Genomic DNA, 26,350 nt, shown 5'->3' on the forward strand with positions numbered 1-26,350 from the left:
ATCCGAGATAATACGGTCAGTCGCGATAACAGTGTGTCCCGGACGGGGTAGTGGTTAACGCACCTGCATTGTAAGCAGGAGATCCCGGGTTCGAATCCCGGTCCGGTACACAGTTTTACTCGTCGCCTCCAATTCCGTGCAATGGCCTAGTGCAGTTGGCAGCATTGATCCCTCCCCCCCTCTTCCCTTTCTTCCCCTCTGCACCTTCAATTTACATAAAACGTTTTATTTAGCCGGGCGATGAGACACTTTCCTCCAGCATTTGGAGCGGCTGATTTTAGTCGGCACGACTTCTTTCAGTTCGGCAGAATTGTGCTATAAAGGAAGTTAACAGGTCCAGCAACTGTTTGCGCAAAAAGACGCAGTCTCGCGTTCTATCGTCGCAAACCCTTAAAAATGGATACAAATCACAGAGAAGAAGAATGAGAACTGTTAACATTTATTATGTAGTCACATAATCGACAGGTACCGCAAATTTGCTGTGGTGCAGCGTTACATCAATGTAGAAAGAAAATTAAGGAGTAGTTGACGAGGAAAGAGCTAAGACTTAAAACGATCGACAAACAATATTTACGGAATTAATTGTTCTGTTCATCAAGAAGCACTTACTGTTAAATTTACAGGCATAGAGCACGTGAAGAAATTAGTGGTACGAATGGCGAGTTTTAGAAGTGGCATGTATTATTCCATTGTCATTGGCAATAATCGTCGATAGAACTGAACGAAAAGTGTGTAGACACTACTATTTCTGCAAAGTACGTTGGTTAAATTAAGGGCCATGCCTGGAAGGATTTTTCGATTTAAAGCGTACTATTGTTGAGTTTATGAAGGAAAAAAGAGTGTAGAATATCTGGAATGGATTGCAGACCTTGGATTTATAAAAGGGGTTCACTGCAAATGACCCCAGTAAGATTTTACAAGGTGAGAATAAGCTTATTTCTGATTTCATGGCGAAATTGGATGAATTTAAAAAGAAAATTGCATTGTGGATCGGAGAAGGAACACTGTCCATTTCTCTAAGATCGCTGGCGTTAAAGAAAACACGAAAAAACCATTGTTGCGTTGAAAGATCTACAAGACTTTTGAGAACACTGCCAATCATACGTCTATTTTCTAGACACTTCGCCAGTTTAGTTGAAAACACCCCTGTGTATCTGTAGACGGAATTGGTCGATCTGCGGTGTAATCCCCGTTTAAAAGACCTATTCTTTTAAAGGAGTCCTCAAGCATGGATGTGTGTGATGTCCTTAGGTTAGTTAGGTTTAAGGTTTCTAAGTTCTAGGGGACTGATGACCTTAGCAGTTAAGTCCCATAGTGCTCAGAGCCATTTTTTAAAGGAGTGCTGCGTTGTTTACCAGGGAAGGAGTTTCCACGTCTGCCCTCCCCACCCCTCCCCTCTCCTCCAGCTAGGACAGCCTGGCTTCGTAGGGGGGTGGGTGGGGGGAGGGGATGTGCACTCCGTCCAGAGAGACTACCATGCGTGCACGGGCAACGTACGCGAGCAGTGTTCTTTGCCGTGCCTGGGCAAGGTGTATCAGAAATGATTATATCTGGCACTCAATAGCTCCCCTATCCCATAAAACCAGGTGATGGGTCCGAATGATGACGAACGCAATGCGACAACGTTCGATGTCATATGAGCCTGAATCGTGATGGTGTATGCAGAACCGGCACTCGTATGAGAACACGATCTAGTGGCCCTGAAGCGTTCGCTGTTGTCTGAACGGAAGCTGCAACAATGCACGCTCTCTGACAGTCCGTGATGACTGAGACGTCTTCGCACTGGACACTGGACTTGTTTCAAATAAGCCCTTTCCCGGGTAGACATCCGTGACATGTGTGCATAATCCTGCGCTTCAGTGCGAACCGTCCGACCTCGGGAGTATTTCGCATGGAGCTGCTGAGAACCTGTGCGGCCTTCAATATGGCTCCCTGAACCCATATATTCCATATTGACGTGACAGTCGTTGGATCCACTTCAACGCGAGCCGCAATATCGTGGTACGATAACTCACAATTTCCACCCTCGAATTCAGACACCTACTGAGAAACACCATCTCCTCGCAGCCAACCAACAAATCGATCGACCGACCGACAAACCAACCCGCAACACTGAATGCAGTTTCTGAATGAGAAAACTGTTGCGTTACTTACGTTGTATGCGGAAAAATGATGGCGTTATCCTACTTACCTTGCGTGGTTGTGCTGAAATATTAATCATTTGCATTTCCAAGCGTGCATTAACACTGTGTACCGATCTGACGATTCTTGCCTACGGTGTGGCCCACGGAGTACATTCATCTTCGACCTTCGCTCCGTAAATTTCGTTCTAGTTGGCAAAAATTTTACCTGGAATTCCGGAGTAAACTATCTCAGGTGTTTAGATCTGATAGTCTCTCCTCCGCACGAGAGCTGGGCCAGTTGGCAGTTCATTTTGTTCCGGTACGGCCCAGGCATGGGCGTTAGCTGTGATGTTTCACGGCGATGGCCCCCTCGGTAGGAACACAGGAGCGCGCGGCCCGTGGTGCTTATTTAGACAGGCGGCGCGCTGCCTGGGCGCGGAGTCGCGCTGGGGCACACGTGACTGTATACCCGCGCGTGGCCGGCCCGTTAAACGAATTTACGGCCGCAGCCCGCAGAGAAGACAACAAAGACAGAGCAGGCGCACCGAGAAGGGAAATTGTCGGCGGCGGAAACGAGAAACACGAGACTTCAAAACGGGGGAGGGGACGCGCGGACGCCGGACAAAGGAATCTTTGTGGCTGCAGGAGCTAAAGATAACGGCGCTGGCGGCGCCCGGCCCTTGCCGCGTCAACTGCAGCCGTGTGTCTCGCGACCCGAGTACCTGCTGGCGAGGCGTCATCTCCAAGAACGCAGCCATATAACTTCGTCAGCGACGGCTAGACATGAACAAAGGCAGCAAGGACTTAACGGAGAGGAAAGCTGAATTTTTCTAGAAATTTCTTCCTTCCGGGTACCGAAACTGTCACTAGATTAATATTCAACAAATCCCTCAGAATGAAACAACCCTCACGGGTATCAAATCTTCGTCACGCAAACGTTTGGGGTTACACTCGTCTGGTGTGAGACATTCTTGGGGAGGTCCACTGGTGGCGAAACGCACAATAACCCGAGTTCAGTGTGGGGCGGCGGTGGGGTAGGTGGCGGGACGAAGCCTCTCCGCCGTTTGTAGGTCCCCGTTTAATACATACATACATGCATGCATACATACATACATACTGTGTGAGGCATGCTGAAAAGAAAGTACAAAACCACGCTGCGGGTACTCTTGGATTCCTTCTTCAGAGGTGATCACCAGAGTCAATTGGGAATGAAATAAACAGGAAAATGCGAAAAGGCGAAATGGCTACATGAAAAACGTGGTGATTAGACTGAATTAACACACAGAAATATCAAAACTACGTTTGTTAAAATTATAGCCAGGGGTGGTAACATTAAGAATGCAATGTTAATTTCACTGTTCAGTGCAGAGGAGAGAGTACACTGAAGATCTCTGATTGCGAAGACTTGTCTGATGGATGTGATGGAAGAAGACAGAAGATTCAGTATTAGAATCAGAATTTACCAGTAAGGTAGAAGTGATAGATCACATTTCATCGGAATTTCTAAAATAAGTGAGAGAAGTGGATACAAAACGACTATTTAAATAGGTGTGTAGAATGCATGAGACGGACGACATACCATCAGACTTTTGGGAGAACATCATACACCATAATTCCGACAAGTACGAGAACTATTGTACAATCAGCTGAACAGTTCATCCATGCAAGATGCTGACAAGAATAATATACAGAAGAAGGGAAAAGAAAGTTAGAGATCTGTTAAATTCTTCATTTGTGTGGCCATAGTGTCTGTAGCTGCTTTATAATTCTTGAGGGTATTTTTGGTCTGTCGTTGCAACTGCAAAAACACGTGATTTTTTGTCACCAGAAGTGTTTTGCTTTATTGAGGTAAAGCATCTTAAGTGGTCTGCAATAAAGTTATTTACATTTTGATTTGCTTTTTAGATCGAAAAACAGTTCGTTCAGAATAGATTGATCTGTACTTAGAGCGATTTTTCGGCTGATTTCTCGCTTAGAAGACCGCATTTCGCGATGTAAGCGAGAAATGTAGAGGAAATAGAGAAGAGCAGCACGATGCCTCACTGGTCCATCTAGTATACACGAAAGAGAGGCGCTGAGAATCATAAAATAGTGAATTTTTAACAGTTGCTAAAAACAGTCCCTTCGATTCAACAGACTTTAAAGTTTGCCTCTGTCGCCGGAATGGACTAAGAGTTCTTGAACCTTGATTTGCTATTCACAATGCTGTTTTCGGTTATGACTCTTTCCACTCCATTCATCACGTCTCCACATAACAGCTGAACTACAATGGCAATAACATTCCTATCTTTCTTAATTCAACTTTTTTATCAACTTTTATTACTCTGTTATTGTTGTTCGTTTCTTAGACTCTGGTAAAGCGGAATCTCTCAGTGCCATGGTTTCTTCTAGTTTTCCGACACGGTAAACCGTTCTGCGAAACATGCATAGCAAACAGTTTTTTTTTCTTAAAGTTTGGAAACAGTGACGTGGTTTTGACTACCGTTATGGTGCACCCGACACGGATTAGAAAATAAACATCCCTGGCCAATAGTAATTCCATAGTATGCGTTTTAAGACACACCACAGTCTTCCCCCACAATCCTTTGTTGGTGTGATGCTGCTACCATTTAAGCATCACCACGTTGGTAACGTCGGATACTTCGCGATAAAACTGTTCTTGACACATAGGGTGCAACATGGACTACTAGTGAGCGATGTTTGTTTCGTAAGTTCTACAGGGTGAGTCACAAAGGTAATCACTGCTTCGTCATAGTGTGTATCCATAATGCGACAAAACGTATTTGTCACAAATAGATTCATCTTGGAACAGGTTATCACGCCAGCAAAGTGCAAGGAAACGTGTCACTGAGAGACCTGGTGACTTCTTCACCTTCTTTAAGGGAGCTATTTTGAAAAGCGGAATCAGAGTAATGGAAGTGGAAGATAAGAGTAGTGTGAAGGGAGGTCTGGATGTTCTTGCCACAGTCGTTCAGCTCTTATTTGTAGCAAGTTTCATGAAAATCGACCATCTCACTGCCAGTTACTGCAGACTTGGCCTTACGCTCAGGCAATGTGAAACGGCGGATATCTTGCGAAGGCCCTCGGAAAACAAAACGCGCACTTATTTTAGAACAGCGGAAGGAACGAATGCAAATGAGGCTACACGTAAGTGGTGGTCGACGTTTGTGACCATCAGGAATTCAACATACGTTTAGACACACAAACCTGTGGCTTTAAACCTAGAGCCGTGTGCATATTATGTGGTGAAGACATGCTGGGTATTTGGATAAAAGCGCTTGGTGACGTTGCCAAATGTAGTGTAATGTGTTAGTGTATTGTATACACCTCATTGCAACAATAAATCTGTCATAGAACTGTTGAAGTACTACAGTCTAAATTCCACAAGCACACATTTGGCAGCAGCATCTTTCATTTTATGACACTGAGTAGATGTTTAATGACGGACTCTTAATGTTGTCGGGGGCGCAGGAACACGTCTGTAGTAAACTGCTCGTCCTCTGCCACTGAGTTTATAGGTGTTGTTGAAACAGAGTAACGGTACGGTCCATAGTTCAGAAATAGTCGCGCACTTATATACTAGGATAAGTAGCCCCTTATTAATGCAAGCAGTGCCGCTCCTTTTTTTTATGACGCCCCTAGGTCTTCCCGAACTTACCGATAGAAATTCCATGCCTGTAACAGCCAATTCCGCTTCTCGTAATAAATCAGTTGGAACTGCTTTTCTGGCGAACTGCTGCCTGTGCGGTATTAAGTCTTTGTTATACCTTTAAGACCCAAATATAAGTTAAATGCGTCAGTCAGCATAAACGATTGTGCAGCAAGGTAATTTCCTTGCGGTCTTTTTCTTATCCACCGCATTTTTCGCAAACATACTCTAGACTCTCTGAGTGAGAGCGCGCCGAAGGAAAGACGCGCAATATTTTCTTTCTTGTTTCAGTCTATTCACTTAGTATTTTAAGATATTCATTTCACCATTATCAGAGCATTCATTTATAAAATTTTCTTAAGATATCCACCAGAAGATGCAACTTAAAAGTTGCAAAACATTTTTTTGGGGTCTCTAATAGACATAAATAAATACAGCTATAGCGGACTATTGGGACTTCTCATTGAACGTTATATATAAATACTGTAGTTTTAACACCTGTATTCAAACACCTGCTATCCTGTATGAATTGCCAGTCAATTATGTGTAACTACAGCTGTGGTTGCCCCAGTTTTAAAATTATCAATAACACCACAAATCATTTGATATGGGATTTCTTGCGTTCTTCAATACGTTACATGAAGAGTACTAGATGGGAAATATTGGCCAACCAGAATCCGTCTTGCTCGGAGCGTAGATATTAGTTGTACGTGGAGACTCCTAGAGACTTAGTGTGCAACTGTGAAAGCCACGAGAAAAGTGAAAGCATCTGCCCTCTGAGAAATACCCAGGAAAGCACTTCAACTTCACTGTCACCAAATCCGTTGAACTAGACTGTTTCACTTGTTTTGTCACGTAATACATTTAGTCATGAACAGTGCTAACACTACATAAAATTCGCATGTTATTTTTTGTGTAGCCTATCGTATCAGGATGCGGTAAAAACATTAAATTTTTTCAACTGAATTTCTTAATGATATTCTGAAGCTTTTGCAACGTATTTTAATTTAAAATAAAGGTGCTTTGCCAGTTGTATCATAAGTAGTCGAATGGAAATAATATGCCGTCTAGTATTATGTATTATCCACACTTAACTATTTGACACTTTTCCATTTCTCTGACTAGCTGCATTGTTCACTGTGCATACAGAACTACATCTGTCGAGTGTGAAGTATTTAAACAGTAAACATTTCTGAAGAGGAAAGTATACGAACGGGTTTGTTACATCGCATTTTACGATGGTTCTCGAGAACTGGCTGCTTAGGTCATCAAAAGCAAGGCCACAGGCGACACTGCCACTTACTGACTTTCACTGCTGCAGAGAGGTCTAACGGGCAAAGCAAATGTCACAGCTCTCTGTTTACCAGTACAAGTAAGTGTGGAAGAAGGCATGGTTGTCAACATTGGCCGCGGAAACACGAGCCAGCTTAAAGTGTGGGAAATCTGTTCCACATGCATGTAAAGCGGTCAGCTAGTCTGTTGGGCCAAACTCCGTCAGGCCATCTGATACTCATTTGCTTCCATTCACTAGTCTTTCCCGTTACGTCCTTCCCATTTTCATCACTTCGGTGCTGCATACTATCACTATATTCCATTCTTACTACTTGCAGTGTTACGGAATAGATACAATGGCCAAAAACAATCACTTCATCGCGTTGCTCCTAAGTGACGGAGTGCTACGTATCAAGTACATATGGTGTTAGTCATGAGTCTCATCACTCACTCAATAACTAAGGAAATTGTCTCGAATGAAAAACAGCCCACAGTTGCACTAATTATGTTTATTCTAAACCTTGACCATGGTTTCAGCTATAATAATATAGCCTTCTTCAGAAGTTCTAAAAAGTGATCAAAATAAGCTTTTAAAAATGAAAAATGTCTCAGCCCAGCGGCTGCGTCAATATCAATAAAATAACTTAAACAGACATAAGCCTGTTTCAATCATAAGTAAAACTCCATATGGCACCGTATGTCCTCCTCTACTACATCTGTTATACTAGGCGCACGGTCGTCAAGTGTTCCTAGTATAACAGATCACCCAGGGGAATGCCACGAAAGCATTCCTCAGACCATAACGCGTGCAGAGTGTTTGCTTTCAGACATTTCACCGGTACACGCCAACGGCCATCTATCCGATGGAGCATAAAACATGATTCATCTGAAAAGGCCATCTGTCGACACTCAGTGGACGTCCAGTTAGGATATTGGCGTGAAAATTCCAACCTTCGTCGCCGATGAGCAGAAGTCAGCATGAGTGCCAGAACGAAGTGCCTGCTGCAGAGGCCCACGCGCTGCAACGTTCGCTGGATGGTCGTTCAGGAGACATTGCTGGTAGCCCCTTGGTTCAGCTGTCGCACTTCTATTCGTCCATACCCATTTTCTCACCCATGTCATCTGTTTCCCTTGATGTACCACAGTTGCCTCGTCGCGTTTTGGATACAGTCAATTTGCTATGCTTGGTGTAATTCAGCCTCTGCGCTGCCGTTCGAGAACTGCTTCCAACCGTAGCACGAAAGCCAATGATCTAGTCTTTTTGGATGTCAGATAAATCGCTTGTTTTCTGCGTCAACAGCACTGTTTCCCCCCCCCCCCCCTCCTCCTCCCCCCCTCCTTTTCCCATGAAACGCTTTGGCTTTGTACCTCCTTTACTCACCTACCATCTGTGAGTGGTTACTGAACGTTGACGTCGAACATACGCAGTAGCCACATTAATGTGATTGGAACATGTAGAAATATCTACTTAGGTCATGTCAGAATAAGGACCATGCCAGTGCTGTGTGATATGAAACAATAGCAAATAGCAGGAATAGAAGGCGCAAAGAGATAGGTTCAGATCGTATTCCACAGATTGTGTCCCTTTGCTTCTGGTGACTGAGTGAATGAATTTTTCAACACGACCACAGTTAATGTGTATGTAACAGGCATAAAATCGGAGGCTGCCTCCGATTCTTCGCAGTACGTGCGCTTTCGGGAATACAACAGTATTCAAGAATCCATGGACCAAGAGTTACTTAACCAATTTTCATAGCGTTCTTCCAATGTATCTCAGCCTGTCTTCTCCTTTTCACTTAGTTTTATGGTGTCAATGTACTTCAGATCACTTTAAATGTTCACTAACAGGTACTTTACACGTATTACTGTTTACAGTGATTTATCGACAACAGTCTAATCGTACAGAGATGTTGCTCTGTTCAGGCACAACACACTACATTCATTTACATTGTCTACAGCCAATCTCTGTTCACTCGTAGATCCTCTGTAAGACAGTTTGAAGCCATAGTCTTCCTGTATTTCACTTCAGATTTTTTTGCGTTAGAACGTCCTTATATCGAATAACTCAGCAGACTATAACACTCAAATTTATTATAAACAGTGATAGTAGTGTAACACTCCAATGCGGACCTTCGAACTAACTAATCTTGTCTATTTCGTCTCCTTTGGAAGAAAAAGTTGAGTTCTATCTGCTGGGAACTTCTACAGTCACAAATCCTGCCTGCTACTGGGTAAGCTCACATTTTGCTCACTAGATGTCGTTGTGAGACAGTATCGAATTACCTTCCGTAAGACGAGCAACAAGCTATCAAATTCGGCGCCGTTCTCTACTGTTGCCAACGGCCTTGCCGCAGTGGTAACACCAGTTTCCGTCAGATCACCTAAGTTAAGCGCTGTCGGGCTGGGCTAGCACTTGGATGAGCGACCATCCGGTATGCCGAGCGCTGTTGACAAGCGAGGTACACTCAGCCCTTGTGTGGCAAACTGAGGAGATACTTGATTGAGAAGTAGCAGCTCCGGTTTTCGGAAACTGACATACGGCCGGGAGAACGGTGCGCTGACCACATACCCCTCCATATCTGCATCCAGTGACGCCTATGAGCTGAGGATGACACGACGGCCGGTCAGTCCCGTTGGACCTTCAAGGCCTGTTGGGGAGTAGTTCAGTAGTTCTCTACTGTTAGGCGAACAAACCGTGTTTTGTCATAAATATTTGACTGGTTTCATGCGGCCCGCTACTAACCGATCTTGTGCCAATATTTTCTTCTCATAGTAACATTTTCACCGTGCGTTTTTAGTTATTTGCTCGGTGTATTCCAAGCTGTGTCTTCCTTTATAGTTTTTACCCTTTATAGCTCACTGTAGTACCATGGAAATTATTCCCTGGTGTCTTAACACATGTCCTATCATCCTATCCCTTCTTTTTAGTGGTAACCATATATTCCTTTCTTTGCTGATTCTGCGTAGAAACTCTTCTTATCAGTCCAACTAATTTTAAGCATCCTTCCATAGCACATCTCGAGCCGATACCCTCCTTTCTTGTTTCACCACGTTCCATGATTGGCTAGCATACACTGTGTGCTCCAAAGTTACATTGTCAGAAATCTCTTCCCTTTATTGAGGCCGATATTTGATGTTATTAGACTTCTTTCGACCAGGAACACTCACTTTGCCTGCTCTAATCAGAATTTGATGTCTTCCTTGCTTCGTCAGTCATTGTTTATATTGTTTCAAAGGTAGCAGAACAACTTGTTCTTCCACTTCGTGCCCCTAATTTTTCTAGTAAATTTCTCTTTAATTTCGTATCTGCTACCCCTCATTACCTTCGTCTTTCTTCGGTATACTGTCATTCCATATTCCATATTCTGTGGACAGTTAATTCCATTCACTGTGTGCTGTATTTCTTCGCCGTTTTCACTAAGGGTGGCAATGTCATAGGCGAATCTTATCAGTGAGTTTTTATTTCACTCCTAAACCTTTCTTTTATTCCTGTCACTGATTTTTGATGTATAGATTGAACAGCAGGGGAAAAATACGACACACGTGCCTTTCTACCTTTGTAACGCAAGCACTTCGTTCTCGGCCTAGCAGTCTTGTTCCTCCTAGGATTTCTACATGTTGTGTGCTAGCCGTCTTTCCCTACTGTTCACACCAATTTTTCTGAGAATTGTGATCGTCTTGCATCGTTTTACATAGTCGAACACTTTTTCTTGTTCGATATTTCCTATGAACGTGGCTTGATTTTTCTTGTATCTTTTGATTCCACTGTAAAGTGCAATGTCAGAACTGCCAGTCTGCTGCATTTAACTTTCCTGAAGCCATAATGATCGTCATCTAACAGATACTCAGTTTTCTTTTCCATTTTCTATACGTAATTGTCAACAACTTGGATGCATGAGCTGTTAAGCTGATTGTGCGATAGTTCTCAGAATTAAATGCTCTTGTAATCTTCGGGATTGTGTGGATAAATTTCTCCTAAAATCTAATAGTATGTCGCCAGCCTGTTGGATTCTACACACAAACTTGAATAATCGTTTGATTGTCACTTTCCCCCTTCTAGCCTAGTCGATCGAAAGTTTTCCGACGCTCTGTTGAGCTCTGATGCTAGATTCCCTAGGTCTTCCATATTTAGTTCCATTTCTTGTTCTTTGCATCATACGGTAAGTTTTCCCCCTCGTCGAGACCTTGCGTGTACTCTTTCTTTCTTCCCTCCGTTTGACAGTTCAATGCCCGTTGCACTCAAAACGTTGATGTCTTCGTACATAATTTCAGCAAACATTGTTGTGACCTTCCTACATGCTGAATCTGTCTTCCCGATGGAAATGATCGTATGGCATTGTTGGCTGGGAGGCCCCATGCGGGAGAGTTCGGCCGCCGTATTGCAAGCCCTTTTTAGTTGGCGCCACTTCGGCGACTTGCGAGTCAATGATGATGAAAATGATGATGGACACACATCACCCACTACCCTGCCGGAAATCGAACCCGAGCCCCCTGCGTGGTAGGCGGGAACACTACCGCTACGCTACAGAGGCGGACTGCCTTTCCGATTCTCACGTGTTTCTGCAGCCATTTTGCCTTGACTTACCTATACTTCACATTTATTTCATTCCTTAGTGACTTGTATTATTATAAAACTTCCTTTCCTGAACATTTTGTGCTTCATTTTTTATTCGAGAAGTTCTTCGTTTATTCCTTTTACCTGTGATTGCCTTTTAGAATATGCCCTCTTCGACTGAACTGCCTGCTTTGGTACTCATTATTGCAGTATCGGCAGTCTTAGAGAACGTGTAATGAAATTACTTACTTCTCATGTGCTACATAAACAATAAATGTGTCATCGGGCATGGACACTGTAGCTATGGATGTGAGTAGAACAAAAGTAATCATGATTAAACTATATCATCCACTGCTTGAAAATTTTCTCTCTGAAGAAATTGCGGAAGTGGTGACATGAGGATCTTGTTGACTCTAGGCAGGCGTTAATTGACACGTGAGCATATCGTCGCGGACATCAATTCAATCACTCAGCCACATTCTCCTGGAAGCTTGTTGTTTCTGCGAGCGGACGCGCTGCTGTAACCTCTAGCTTCCACCTCGCCCCCTAGTACGTTCGATCGTGTTCTTGAAATAATATCACGCTATGTTTAGAACTCTGGTCAGGCGTTTACATCTTGTTATTACTTTAAACAAGCGGCCTGATAGACGGCTGGCAGGCTTCCAGGCGGAGGTGGAGGGAGGATGGGGTAGGAGGGGGAGGGAGAGGCAGCAGCCAGTAGCTGGATGCTCCTAATTGCGCCTACGAGCCAGCCACCACCCTATCACCCCTACAATCCCATCCAATCCGCACCCGCTGTGAGGGGCGGGCCTTCAGGGTTGCAGTATCAGCAGCACCGCCAGGACTGCTGCGTGCGTCGCATCTGTAACACTGCTTACCCGAGGGGGAACTGATTTTCAGCGAGAGCAAATCTTTGGCCTGAACACGTACGTAAGCTGTTGGAGTCAATGGTGAAATTACACTGATCGGCTAAAACATTATGACCACCTACCTGATAGCCGGTACGTCCACGTTTGACACGGATAACAGCGGGGACGTGTCGTGGCATGGAAGCAATGAGGGCTTCGTAGGTCGCTGGAGGGAATTGGCACCATCTCTGCGCAAGTCACCTTATTCCCGTAAATGCCGTTGAGAATCGAGATGAAATCTGACGCCACATTCAGTCACGTGCCAGATGTGTTCGATCGGGTGCAGATCTGGCGATTTGGGGAGTGCTGGAACTCCCCTGTGTTCCTCATGGCCCTGTGACAACAAGCGTTATCTTGTTGAAAAATGCCACTGCCGCCGGGAAACATGATCGTCAGGAAGGGGTGTACGCGGTTTGCAACCACTTTGCGATACTCCTTGGCCGTCGTGGTACCTTGCACGAGCTTCCCTGGACCCATAGAGGTCTACGTAAACGTTCCCCACATTTCCCAGAGCATAATGGAGCCGCCGCATTGTTGCCGCCGTTCCCCAGTACAGGTATCGAGGAGCTGCTCCCCTGGAATATGACGGGTTGGCGCCCTCCCATCGACATGATGAAGAAGGAAAGAAGAGTAATCAGACAGTGCAACCTTCTGCCACTGCGCCAGCGTCCAGTGCCGATGGTTACTTGCCCATTTCGTCGTAGTTGCCGATGTCATGGTATTAACATTGGCACATGCATGCGTCGTCGGCTGCGGAGGCCCTTCGTTAGGAGTGTTCGGTGCACTGTTTGTTCAGGCACGCTTGCACTCTGCCCAAAGTTCAAGTCTGATAGTAGTTCCGCAACAGTTCTCCGCTGTACTGTTTTACCAGTCTGCACAGCTAACGACGTGCGATATCTGTAACGAGGGTTGGCCTCCTAGCCCCACGACGACTGGACGTGATTTTACCCGGCTTTCGCCACTTCTTAAAAACTCGACATGTCGTGCAATTTCCGAAATGCTCGTGCCGAGCCATCAAATCTGTCCTCGGTCATACTTACACAGATAGCGACCATTCCCCATTCTATACACGGACAGTACGTTCACTGATAATTCTACGAGCACCGTGCATGTCTCTGTCAAACAAGCTGTCATTCGAGAATTTGTAACATTACAGCTCGTCCGCAATGGTGAATAATTTAATGATTATAAAGAATCCGCCTAGCTGCCGGCGACACCTCAGTTTACCTCAGAGTCAGCCGCCCACCGAACGTTGACTGGAGTGAGGAAGCACGCCTCTGACGTGTGAGCTAACTACAACTATTGACATGGTACACACATACCGTTTATTTTGCATTTTATGCAAGTCTCTTGCCCTTTTGGACGTTTTGTATTAATGTCGGGCCATGTCTCTTTAGGCAGTTTGTAGCTTTAGCGTGTTCCGAAGAAGGCGTGGTTATCCGCGCCAAAACCTAGGTCAACATCCGGTTTCTGTTTGCTATCGAGGAAGATTCTTCATAATCATGAAGCTGTCATTCCCCGCCAGGTGACGCTGCTATAACCTGAACGGGTTTATCGATAGCAGGTTGGTGGTCATAACGCTCTGGCTGATCAGTGTGTCGGTTCGTTTCTATTCGCTAGCATCAAGGAGACATAATCATATATTCCGTCGTACTTTTCCTTTTCAACTGTGAATATTTTTGAATAAATTTCAGATATTTTTGGCAAGTTTCGTTGCACGACAAGGCACAGCATCGGCGGTAAAATCTCAACAGCCTATTTCATTTTAATTACCCTTTATAGATGGAGAACCCGGCGTCTGTCCTAAAATTGTGTGTATTGTATTGAAACTGCTACCTGTCCTTGAGCAAAGTTTGTAAAAAAACTTTTATTGCAGATGGTTGAATTGCTAACAGGTGTGATTGGATCGTTTGTTGAGTGTTTCTTAATAAAAAGATTCAGAACTAGGATTGATATTCACGTTGAAAGGCTATCAGTGATAAAACGCGCTGGTGACATTGCTACCCCCAATACCGAGCGAGGTGGCGCAGTGGTTAGACACTGGACTCGCATTCGGGAGGACGACGGTTCAATCCCACGTCCGGCTATCCTGATTTACGTTTTCCGTGATTTCCCTAAATCGCTCCAGGCAAATGCCGGGATGGTTCCTTTGAAAAGGGCACGGCCGACATCCTTCCCTAATCCGATGAGACCGATGACTTCGCTGTCTGGTGTCCTTCCCCAAAAACAAGACAACTACTACTACCCCAATGAAAACTAAGAATAATCGCGGGATCGGTTGAATGAAATGGTCTAATGAGTTAAGAGTATGAACTAAGAGTAAATCGAAGAAGAAAGTAGTGAGGAAAAGTAGAAGTGACCGTAGCAAGAAACTTAACATAAAAATTGGTGATCACGTAGTAGACGAAGGAATTCTGCCATCTAGGGAGCAAAATAACCCGTGACGGATGGACCAAGGAGGACGTAAAAACCAGACCAGCACTAGCGAAAAGGGAATTAGTGGCCAAGAGCATTCCTCTAGTATCAAACTTCGGTCCTAATTTGACGAACAAATGTATGTTTGGAGCACAGCGTTCTATGGACTGTGGGAAACCGACAAAGAAGGAAATCAAAGTAGTTTCAGAAGTGAAACTGCAGAAGGTTGTTGAAAATTAGATGCAGTGATAAGAAAGGTGGTGCTTCTCCGAATCGCCAAGTAAAGGAACATGTGGAAAACATTGACTAGAAATAGGGTCAAGGTGATAAGATGTCTGTTAAGACATTGGGTAATAAATAACCTTTTTGGTACCAGCGGGACCTTTATCGGGTAAAAACTGTGGAGAAAGACAGAATTTAGAATATATCAAACAAATAACTGAAGATATTGAGTGCAAGAGCTAATCGGAGGTGTCATTGCGCGGCAACGAGACACAATTCCAGCCAGGAAAAGTTTTCAATTTTTTTGTTTTTTGAGTGATGTAGTTTTATGAACCAGCACCTGGAGCCAGTTTTACTGGAGTTTGTCTGGTCCGGGAACCTTACGCCATCGTAAACTACGTCCCACATTAATCGCCTTTTCTACAGAGAATGGATATAACATTAGAGGACGTAGCTGAACGCTACAGAAATGCACTCTTACTTGCCTTTGTACTGCAGGATCTTCGTGGTAGTGGTCATAGGTTTGCACGTTCCCGTAAGCCTCGTTGTTGGTATCCGAGAGAATTTATTTTTGACTTATGATTATACACAGTGATCCATAAGGATATAACAAATGTCTAAAACGTTTCCCATCTTTCTTGTCATATTTTAAACCATTTTTGTGTGTAGTTCTGCTTTATGGCCCTGAGTAGCTGGTAGAAAAATCCCCCCCCCCCCCCCCCCCCCCCATGTAGGCTACCCCTTTCCGTCAGTGTCATTCTGACCCTGTTGTAGAATGACACAACTGTATCGATAACCTTCTGAGGTCTGCGTATGGTACGTCATCGTCTATATAATAATCATCCTTCCGTATCTATGTATGCCCCATTGTAGTTTCTCTCAAGTGAGAAACCACGGCACGGAGTTGTCAGTTTTGGATCAAATCATGTTGCGATCGTAAACAGTCACTTTTTGTACAACGTTCCGGTCATCTCTTCGAAATGATATATTGCTGTTCGCGAGAGTTACGTATATGTTTCAGTCTTCTAGGTGCCATAATGCAGAATGCTGGAGACTGACCTGGTAGATTTTGCGTATCCATTAACAATTCAGCAATCGTATCTTCCGTTGATGTCCCCGCCGCTCTCGTGCCCCTTTTCCAAGGGGGTGGGAGGGGGGGGGGAATTTGGCGGTAAATGTCAATATTATTATTATAGTCTTTCATAGCAAATAATGTAACCACAGGTATTTTCCGCTTCAAGCAACCTTCAACGCTATACATTTAGTGACAAAAACTTTCATAATTTACCGAAAACGGTACGCATAAATTCGCAATTCATTATTTAGTGCAACGAGATGCACATTGTCTGTTTAAGATGATAACCATCAATTCTCTGTGACGATTTATTATGTATCCCAGAGCGGAGACACACTCATAGTATCCCTCAGCTTCTGCCTTCGTGCTTTATCCGATGTGCATTTTCTAAGAGTTGCATTTTATCCTCACGTTCAAATGCATTTGTTTTGTTCCCCTTTAATCAGTTCGCTGACTTAGTCTCCGTCGTAACTGTTTGCACATTGATACATATTTTTTTGCATGTCTAATAAAGACATCAGCGCAGAAATGAATCAACATGAGTGTCTCTGTTTCAGGTGAATTCGAGATTCGACGCTCACTGCAAGTTGTTGAATGTAACTCGCAGTGCAGTGAAACGTGAAGAAGGTAAGTGAACTTAGTAACCACATCCTTACAATCGGTAGAAATAGATTACACATTTTTTTCTGACAATGTATTTCTCGACATAATGGATACAAGGAGTGCCTTGTAAGTACGTCCAAAATAATCAGATAGGCATACTTGAAAAACATTATACAGCAATGTGATCCTATTGCTGCTATGTTTTCACACATGGGGATAAATATAATTATTTGATAACTCTTTTAGAAGTTTTAGTCGTATGCTTAGCTGTCTAAGTAAGTAATTTACATTTTAGCAATGGAAAAAGTCTTGTGACCAACGTGTCTTTATCGACTTACTTAAAATGCTGCTTTGTTCTGTGAACGCCCGCCCCCCCCCCCCCCCCCCTCTCTCTCTCTCTCTCTCTCTCTCTCTCTCTCTCTCTCTCTCTCTCTCTCTCTCTCTCTCTTTTAATTCCTCCAAATGTAACATAAAATTATGCTGTTACCGACGCAATGCAATCAAGTAGCTACCCCAATCCAATAGTTAATTTCACATGGAAAGGAGTGTGGGGATTGGGGAAGCCGAAGCCGATTTACTCAAAGCTCAGAAGAGGCGAGCTGTGTGCATACCATTCGTTGGAATAAACCTACAAAAGTGTTAAAATATTCATACCAGACATAATTTCTTTCATTACATGCACTGTCACACACCGCGCCCCGCTCCTACGTCCCAAAATGGTAAAAAATTCGTAGTGTTTACTGTGAGCACATCAGTGCGTATCATATAATTCCTCAACGTCAGCCATAACCACACACAACCACCTTACTGGTCAACCACTCCACTGTATAAAAGAAAATGTTCACATATTACATAAAATAGACAAGAGGAAACCCTTTTATTTGTATAAAAGATTTTGAAGCGTTTATAATTGCAGTATCATGAAAACAAAATGTTAAATGAAAAGTGAAACTAGCAGTACAAATTTATCCAAACACTGTAATATGTTTGACGAATAAAGAATACATTATATTCATTACGACATGTTGGAAAAGGGCTGAATCGTTAGTTGCAATGTCTAACTTAATGTTCAGGTTGATGTACCATAACGCATGTACCCACGAATACAACGTTTTAGCAGCGCTATAATTTTTGACGGGTTCTAACAACTACAGGGTAAGTATTTCTGTATACACACGTTCACTTAGATGTAGCACCCTGTGTTCTAAATGTAGTGTCTAGGGGTTGCTTGTGGGCTACAAACACAATTCAACATACTGAGCGAGAAAGTCGCAGAGCCAGAACTTCGTATGGCCTATAAGTACAATTTCAGAATATGTAATTTAAAAATACTACTTCCATGTGAACGTGCTCGTTTCATGCAGCTAAATATACTCCAGACTGAGGCGAAACACTAATGGCAACGCATAATATAGTCACTTAGTTGCACACAGGCATACATACTGTCAAAACCCTGCTAATATAATATTACTGGCAAAAGAGGATTGACAGGTCAACAACATTACAAGAATACTCGTACATGCTCAGTTTCATAGAGCTACATACATACCAAGTTTTTTAGAACCACTTACTTTCTGACTAAAATAAGAGTACTCCAAATGACGCCTTAGAGACTCTCCATTTACATCGATGTTCTGCAGACCACTCTGGTGTGTTAAAAAGAGGGTGCGTCCCATTGTATCTGTTCTTAGGGTTTCTTCCAGTTCTATCAACGTAAGGAGCACGGAAGAATGACTGGTCGAATGCGCTGTAGGTAACTTAATTTTGCCCTCTGAATCCCCGCGAGGGCGATACCTGAGGGCTAGTGGTATACTGTCAGATTCCGATTTAAAGCTGGTTCTCCCAATTTTGTAAGTAGCCATTCGACAAATGGTTCGCATCTATCTTAAAAAACTGCCTATGAATTTCTTTTAACGCGTAAAAACTGAGAAATGCTAATAAATACAAGAAAATTACCAAACAGCCGATAATAATTTAAACTTAAGCAAAATTTCAGTTACTTTTTGCAATCGTGACATTACGTAACTCTTCTATCTTTAATAAATACAATAAACCACAGTATGAATTCAGGCCTTACTAAAAGAAACTGAAAAACCTATTAGTTAATACATGTAAAAAGAAAGAAAATCGGTAAACGTTTAGTTAAGACACATGTAAGCAGAACAGATGGAAACAGCCAATAAACACGTATGAAATTATCTGAACATCAGCTTTAAGTAAAACAGAGATGTTATCTAAACTCCCACAAGTCGGTAAGGGCTGTCCTATTAAAATAGGCTAACACTGAATTTAAGTAAAAAGCAAATCTCTCAGGCTAGTTGTATAAAAGAATATGTAAACAAAATTTAAACAATAGCTTCAAATCAAACAGCAAGAAGTAAAATTGAACTTACATTAATCCTGAGGACAGTCTAAGTTACTCAAAAGCTGCAGAAATAGGATTCATAATCAACACCCAGGCTCACACACCATACTAGTATAAGCGTGGTGCAGACAGAAAAACTTTAAAATGGAAGTTAGCCAAAATGGAACCTGTAAAATCTCAGATAAAATCAGGGTTAATGCAGCACTAAAATTCATTGTATAAAGAGCCCTGCGGCGCAGCGGGTAACTTCAAATAACTATTCACACAGCCTACACCCTAAGATGCTCACCAAAGTCCAACAAGAGCCTATCGCTACAGCTCAGCAGTCTCAGTTCACCCATGAATTCAGTAAACAGAAAGTAGCAGACCACGTTCCAAAGGCGTCTTCTACTAAATCCGAGGAATGAGCTACTCGGGCATTTAAGGTGACTGAATATTTCAGCCAGTGTGTGTCATTATTCTATTTCGGCATCTGCTCACAGTGTCTTGAGCAATATTTTAGTATGGGCCACACGAGTGATTTGTAAAGAATCTCCTTTGTAGGCTGATTGCGTTTCCCTGGTATACCACTAATGAATCACATGCTTTACTTCCGACTGGGTCCATGCGATCATTCTGTGTCATGTCCCTACAAAGTATTGCTGCCAGGAATTTGTATGAGTTTATCGACCATAACTGTGATTCGATGCTATAGTCACAGGTTGCTACACTTGTTTGCTTTCTGAAACGCATAATTTTACATTTTTAAAGCACATTGACAGTCTTTGGTTTACTTTTAAATCTTATTAACATCTGACTCAATATTTGTGCAGTTTCTTTAAGATTTTATTTCGTAATAGGTAACTCTATCATCTGTGAAAAGTCTGAGGTAACTACTATTTCTACAAGATCATGACTATACAACACGAACAGCAAATATCTCACCACAGTTTCCTGGGACACTAAAACGAAAACTAAACTCTGCTCGAACAGGCTATGAAGGTCCAACGGTACCGACCGGCCACAGGCGTCATTGGATGCGGATATGGAAGGGCCTGTGCTCAGCACACCACCCTCCCGGCCGAATGTCAGTTTGAGACCGGAGCCGCCACTTCTCAGTCAACTAGCTCCTCAGTTTGCCTTAAAAGAGTTGAGTGCACCCCGCTTGCCAACAGCGCGCGGCAGACCGGATGGTCACCCATCCAAGTGCTGGTCCAGCCCGACAGCCCTAACTTCGGTGATCTGACGGGTTGCCGTAGGCTCCCCGTGGGACACAGTTGAAGTTTATTTTACGTCTAGCGGCGACTCTCCATCCAAAATAATTTTCTGCGTCCTCTTGCAAAATGGCAAGCCCTCTGGCACTTTTATATACTTAGTAAGGGCAATCAAACCAGCTATATTGCATTTCTAAAATCTGAATTTGCATATACGCAAATTGTCATTTCGCTACCGTAATACACTGTTATGCAAAGTAGGATGCTGTGGAACCGACATGTGCATGATTAAGAGTAGGGTGCATGCATATCGTAATCTTGTTCATTTCACGTAGCTCAGTGGGAACTTGAGGGCGGTGAGGTGGTCAGCCGCTCACAATAGCAGCGAACGCTCAGAAGGCGGGAGGAACATAGGATGCCCCTATTGCGGATACAGTCCCGACTCGTGGCTGGCAGCTTTCTCTTTTGATGTCGGGTCTCAGAGGCCAGAGCGATGGACGCTCGCTGTTTTTATAATGGCTGGAGGCAGGTTTCTCGCGAAAGCCTCATGTTTTGGGCAGGAATGCAGCAGCTCGGTGCCACAGCTATGCTGTTGTTTGAGACGTCGCCGAGCTCTAAAGGATAGCCGACGCGAGGCGCCACATGTAGCAACCCAATTATTATATTCCTTTGGCGCCTAATGCCAGAAAGCTCCCCGCTCAAAGTCCTGCCGAAGGCTGTGATAGGCTGTTCCACTGTTACGTCACCACAGGTTTGTAGTCACCTTCGGGCGTTGGTGGGAACGAATGGTATTGGCGGCAGTGGGAGTGTAGACGAATTTGTTGTGAGGCCATAATTGACGAAAGGTTATTTATCGGCGGCGACTTACCGAGTTATGTCATAGTGGAGCGGTCGCTCCCTGGTCGTAGTGGACGAAAATTTGACGTAGTTGGTTCCTGGCCACCGTTGAAGTTGGTCGCGTACTTTGCGTCCTTGCTGCAGAGCAATTTCACTCGCAGTTTCACTTGCCCCGACACCCAGATAAATAGTTTTTACGCGCTTGCGCTTCGATCGTTCTCCTAGGCAGAGCCGCGTTTCATGAATTGGAGCCCAGCAGCCGACGCCATCACGACTCTCTGCGCCGTACTGTCGGTAATACACGTACCTCCGTCCTGTAGAGTTTTAGTTTTCAGCCGCCCAAAATTCGAATTGAGGTTTCACACCGGTTGTATACGTAGAACTAGTTTCTTCCTTGGGTGACTGCATGTTGCTGCCTCAGACTACCCACTTGGTTATCGATACATTTCACGTGTTCTCTTCGCCCCCCCCCCCCTCCCTCGTAGTAGAGAATGCAGTGTCGTTTGTACCAGGTTCTTGCCAAGGTATCTATCGGGTAAGGGCTACTTACATGCTTGGTTTACATTAATATTCATGATAGTTCTTTGTACAAATTCATGACCATTTTTGTGCTCATTTCAAGAAAATAAATGCAACTGCAAAACTTTTAGGATGAAATTTATCTATTAAACAGTCACACTCACCAGAATCCCTTCTCATTATCAGTTTTGGATCAATCAGTTTAATGAGTCAATTACGTATATGAGAGGCTGGCCACCCCACGTAGGATTCATATCAGGACCTTTATAAGATTACGCTACACACCTTCTGCAGAGTCAAAAAAAAAAAAAAAAAAAAAAAAAAAACAAAAAAAACACTTAGGTGTGATTTGCATAACATTGGGATTCTGCCCCCTAACTTGTATATTAGTTCAGGATCCCACGAGAGCAAAACTGCGGCTAGTTTCCACTCCGCCGGCAGCGGTGGCCGAGCGGTTTTAGACGCTTCAGTCCGGAACCGCGCGATCGTTACGGTCGTAGGATCGAATCCTGCCTCTGGAATGGATGTGTGTGATGTCCTTAGGTTAGTTAGGTTCAAGTAGTTCTAAGTTCCAGGGGACTGATGACCTCAGATGTTAAGTCCCATAGTGCTCAGAGCCATTGTAACCATTTGAACCACTCCTTACCAAGAAATTTTCAGTTCAGGCAGAAATTACGTTTGATACCCCACAAAAATACTACAATAAGTGAAGGTGTGGTACTGAGTCCCTCACTGTCTTGATCCATAGTCTTCAGAATGTGTCATACGAGAAAAGTGAGAGTTAGGTTTCACATTATTGATGTTTTCGTAATCCAAGCTGGCTGGCATGAAGGAAGTAATTGTGTTCGAGATACATTACGTTTGAGATCAGAATAACCACACATTTGTGGTTATTAATCTGAATGTGCGTCACACGTTCAGTCTACATGACACAGTGCAAAAAAGAACCATTATACCGAACACTATCTGATATGTGATAATTGTGCCTAATTATATTGCCTGTAATTCATATATTCAAAATAAATACATGCCTCATTAAGTGCAACACTGAGTCATCTAGAATTATACATCTGCAGCACACTTTTTGTAAGTCATGGAGAGAGTAATACTGAAACATCTCACCTCAGTGTGCCCTCTTCAATAGCAGTCTTCTCTAACCAGTCGAAAAATTACAAGAAATATACCAACATATGAAACGTGGGTAACGGAACGTGGTAGGACAAAGGCACAACCAGGCGGACCAAAATTATATCAGGGGATATCACAAAGTAAGTTACATATTATTATGGCAGGCCAAGTAGCGATTATTGATTGCTGCAACACACTTCAAAGTAACACAGGTACATGGAGAATGCTTTGCAACGTACTTATCAGGTCTCCATAAAAACGCGACACGCGGGATTAGCCGAGCGGTCTCAACTGCTGCAGTCATGGACTGTGCGGCTTGTCCCTGCGGAGATTCGAATCTTCCCTCGGGCATGGGTGTGTTCGTTTGTCCTTAGGATAATTTAGGTTAAGTAGTGTGTAAGCTTATGGACTGATGACCTTAGCAGTTAAATCCCATAAGATTTCACACACATTTGAACATTTTTTTCTCTGTAAAAACGGTCGGAACACGTTACCAATCGGTCAAATCCTCGACGAACAAAAATCGACTCTCAAGTCACGGACCCATGTGGAAACCGCAGTGTCAGCTGCCTAATTATTGAGAAATCTCATTCCTCCTAGATGTTCTTTCAGCTTGCCGACTGTCTGGACATTGTCACCGGTGTTAGATGTCGATGACCTTTCGTTCCCAATCAGCATCCCTCACATTTGTGCAGCCTTGGTCAAGTTGTTGGCACCAATTTACTACAGTTGGGTATCACATTCCACGTTGTCGATACATCGCCAAAATTTCCCAGTAAATCTGCGTGCTGTTACGTAGTTATGACCACAAGAACTGACTGCCCCTCGCACTTGACCTTCGTTGAGTGATCCCAGTTGCCATGCCGTTTCTCTCGCTGACACTAATATGCACTATTTATCCGTACCGCAGCAGAGCAGCGTCTCCAGTGAAACCCGGAAAGTGCACAGTCTTCTGTGAACCGTCAATGTTTTTGCGCAGTGGTAACAGTGTCGGGTGACGTGTGTAACTGTCTAGTCCCTGCATATGGAATATGTCACACACACTGAGATACAGCAACTCGACGTGGCATGGACTCAAAAAGTCGTCGGAAGTCCCTGCTGCCTCTATAGCCGACCGTACTTTCGAAAGTGTTGGAGGTGTAGGATTTTGTGCACGAACTAACCTCTCTCTTATGTCCCACAGGTGTTCGATAGGATTCATGTCGACGATCTGAGTGGCCAAATCGTTCGCTCAAATGTTCCAGAATATACGTCAAACCAGTTGCCAACAAATGTGGTTCGGTGACATGGCGCAATGTCACCCATAAAAATGCTATCGTTGTTTGGGAACATGAAGGCCATAAATGGCTGCAAACGGTATCGAAGTAGCCGAACATAAGCATTTCCAGAAAATGGTCGGTTCAGTTGGACCAGACGACCCACTCATTCCGTGTAAAAACAGCGCACACCGTTATGGATCAACCACCAGCTTACACAGTGTCTTGTTGACAAGTTGAGACCATGGCTTCATGCGAACTGCGCCACACCCGAACCCTACCTTCAGTTCTTACCAACCGAAATCTGGATTCATCTGACCAGGCCCCGTTTTCCAGTAGCCATCAGTCCAGTCGATATGGTCACGTGCGCAGAAGAGGCGATGTCGCGGTGGTTGTCTTTTACCATAGCCCAAACGCCAGATTTCGCCATGCAAATCGTAGCGGATAAATTCATCCTATGTTCCGCATTGATTTCTCCGCTTATTTCACATATCATTGCTTGTCTGTTAGCACTGACACCTGTATGCAAACACCGCTGCTCTTGGCCATTAATTCCCTAACGATATCTGAAATGAAAAAGCCCATGCGTCTAGCTGCAACTACTGTTCCGCTTTCAAAGTCTGTTAGTTCCGTCGTGCAGCAATAATCACGTCGGAAAGCCTTTCGCATGAATCACCTGAACTCAAATGACAGCTCCACCAATGCACTGCCTTTTTATGCCCGGTGTACGCAATACTACCGGCATAAGTATATGTGCACTTCGGTATCCCATAACGTTTGTCGACTTAATGTACAGGTGGTGAGAAGTAATTTGGTAATACGAACAATCGAATCTAGTGCTATTTGTCAGCCCATGCAGTTGACGAAAATTATAATTTAGAAATAAGGCGCAGACAAACACCGTCGAACAAATGCACGTAACCGAGGGAGGTGGCGCAGTGGTTAGACACTGCACTCGCATTCGCGAAGAAGACGGTTCATTCCCGCGTCCGGCCATCCTGATTAGGTTTTCCGTGATTTCCCTAAATCACTCCAGGCAAATGCCGGGATGGTTCCTCTGAAAGGGCACGGCCGCCTTCCTTCCTCATCCTTCCCTAATCCGATGAGACCGATGACCAGGCTGTCTGGTCTCCTTCCCCAACCAACCAACCAACCAACCAACCAACCAAATGCACGTGTTTGACATGCTATGTATGAAATCAGTAACTTCTATGAGAATCTTTAAGTACCCTACCCTCTAGATACAACAGTTCTCAACTAAGTTACGATAAATTGCTTATTCTCTGACAGTACTCTGTAATGGTTCTTTATTTACGTGACCATTACGGCACTCCAACCCCAACGCTCGATACCAGTAATATCGTACTACTTTTCTGGGAAGTAACAGACATATTTTTGTGACAATATTCACATTTGGTTTTATTAATGTATAGGTACTCAGATGTGTCGATATATTACAGTGATATGGTTCTTGTGTGTGTTCATTTCTGTGAGACTGTCATAATCTTTGACTTACTTGTAACCGTTTTCGCGTGAAGGCGCACAGAGCAGTCTTTGTTTCACTTTGCAGAAGTTATTTCGCTTTGTAAAAGAACAGTCAAGTCTTGTGTTTGGTTAAAGTGGAAAGTAAATATATGAAGATTAATACAAAACTGTTTTCTTGATGATGTGACAATTTAGAAGTAGTATATGTAAATTTACAAGAAGTTTAATAAAAATGTGGATCGTGAACACCAAGTCAAAAATTATTTCTACCATACCATTGTTCTGATCTGGGATTGTTTGATCATCAAGAATTTCTTGAAAAACGCATTTGTTAGGTCTTCAAATATTGCTAAAATACTGACCTGGATTTTCTAGCAGTCAAAGTGGAGTCACACTAGAATCAACAAGATGAACCATAACAACTTTGACGAAATCTACGTGGGAATGCATTCAAGATAAGTGCCAAAATTGACTCTTTTACAGTGACTTCATTATTTCCACTCTGATGATGCTATCCACAGTCAATAACTTTGTTGTTGCCCGATAAAGCGAACATATTTAATTAATCTGATTTCTAACCTACTTTGCAAGTGGTGGTATTGTTAGAACTCAGACAAGCTTTTCCGATTCTAATGCAATCATCTGTTGTGTTCAAAAGCTCTTATCTGCCAGGAAACAGAGTTGCAGGGAAGCACAGTAGAAAAAATTATCTGTTTCTCTCTGTTTAACCATCAAGACTTACATT

General features: G+C 43.5%; 1 protein-coding gene across 2 annotated transcripts in view; it reads left to right on the forward strand.

Annotated features, from left to right (window-relative positions):
- The window catches only part of LOC126332942 (pleckstrin homology-like domain family B member 1), a 996,704-nt gene that overhangs the window by 438,818 nt on the left and 531,536 nt on the right, over positions 1-26,350 (forward strand). For both annotated transcript variants that reach the window (XM_049996695.1, XM_049996697.1), the window contains exon 3: positions 16,777-16,846. The gene's annotated coding sequence lies outside the window, so the exon portion shown is untranslated. The remainder of the gene's footprint in view (positions 1-16,776; positions 16,847-26,350) is intronic.

This window comes from Schistocerca gregaria, chromosome 2 (genome assembly GCF_023897955.1).
Source record: "Schistocerca gregaria isolate iqSchGreg1 chromosome 2, iqSchGreg1.2, whole genome shotgun sequence".
Taxonomy (NCBI): Eukaryota; Metazoa; Arthropoda; class Insecta; order Orthoptera; family Acrididae; genus Schistocerca; species Schistocerca gregaria.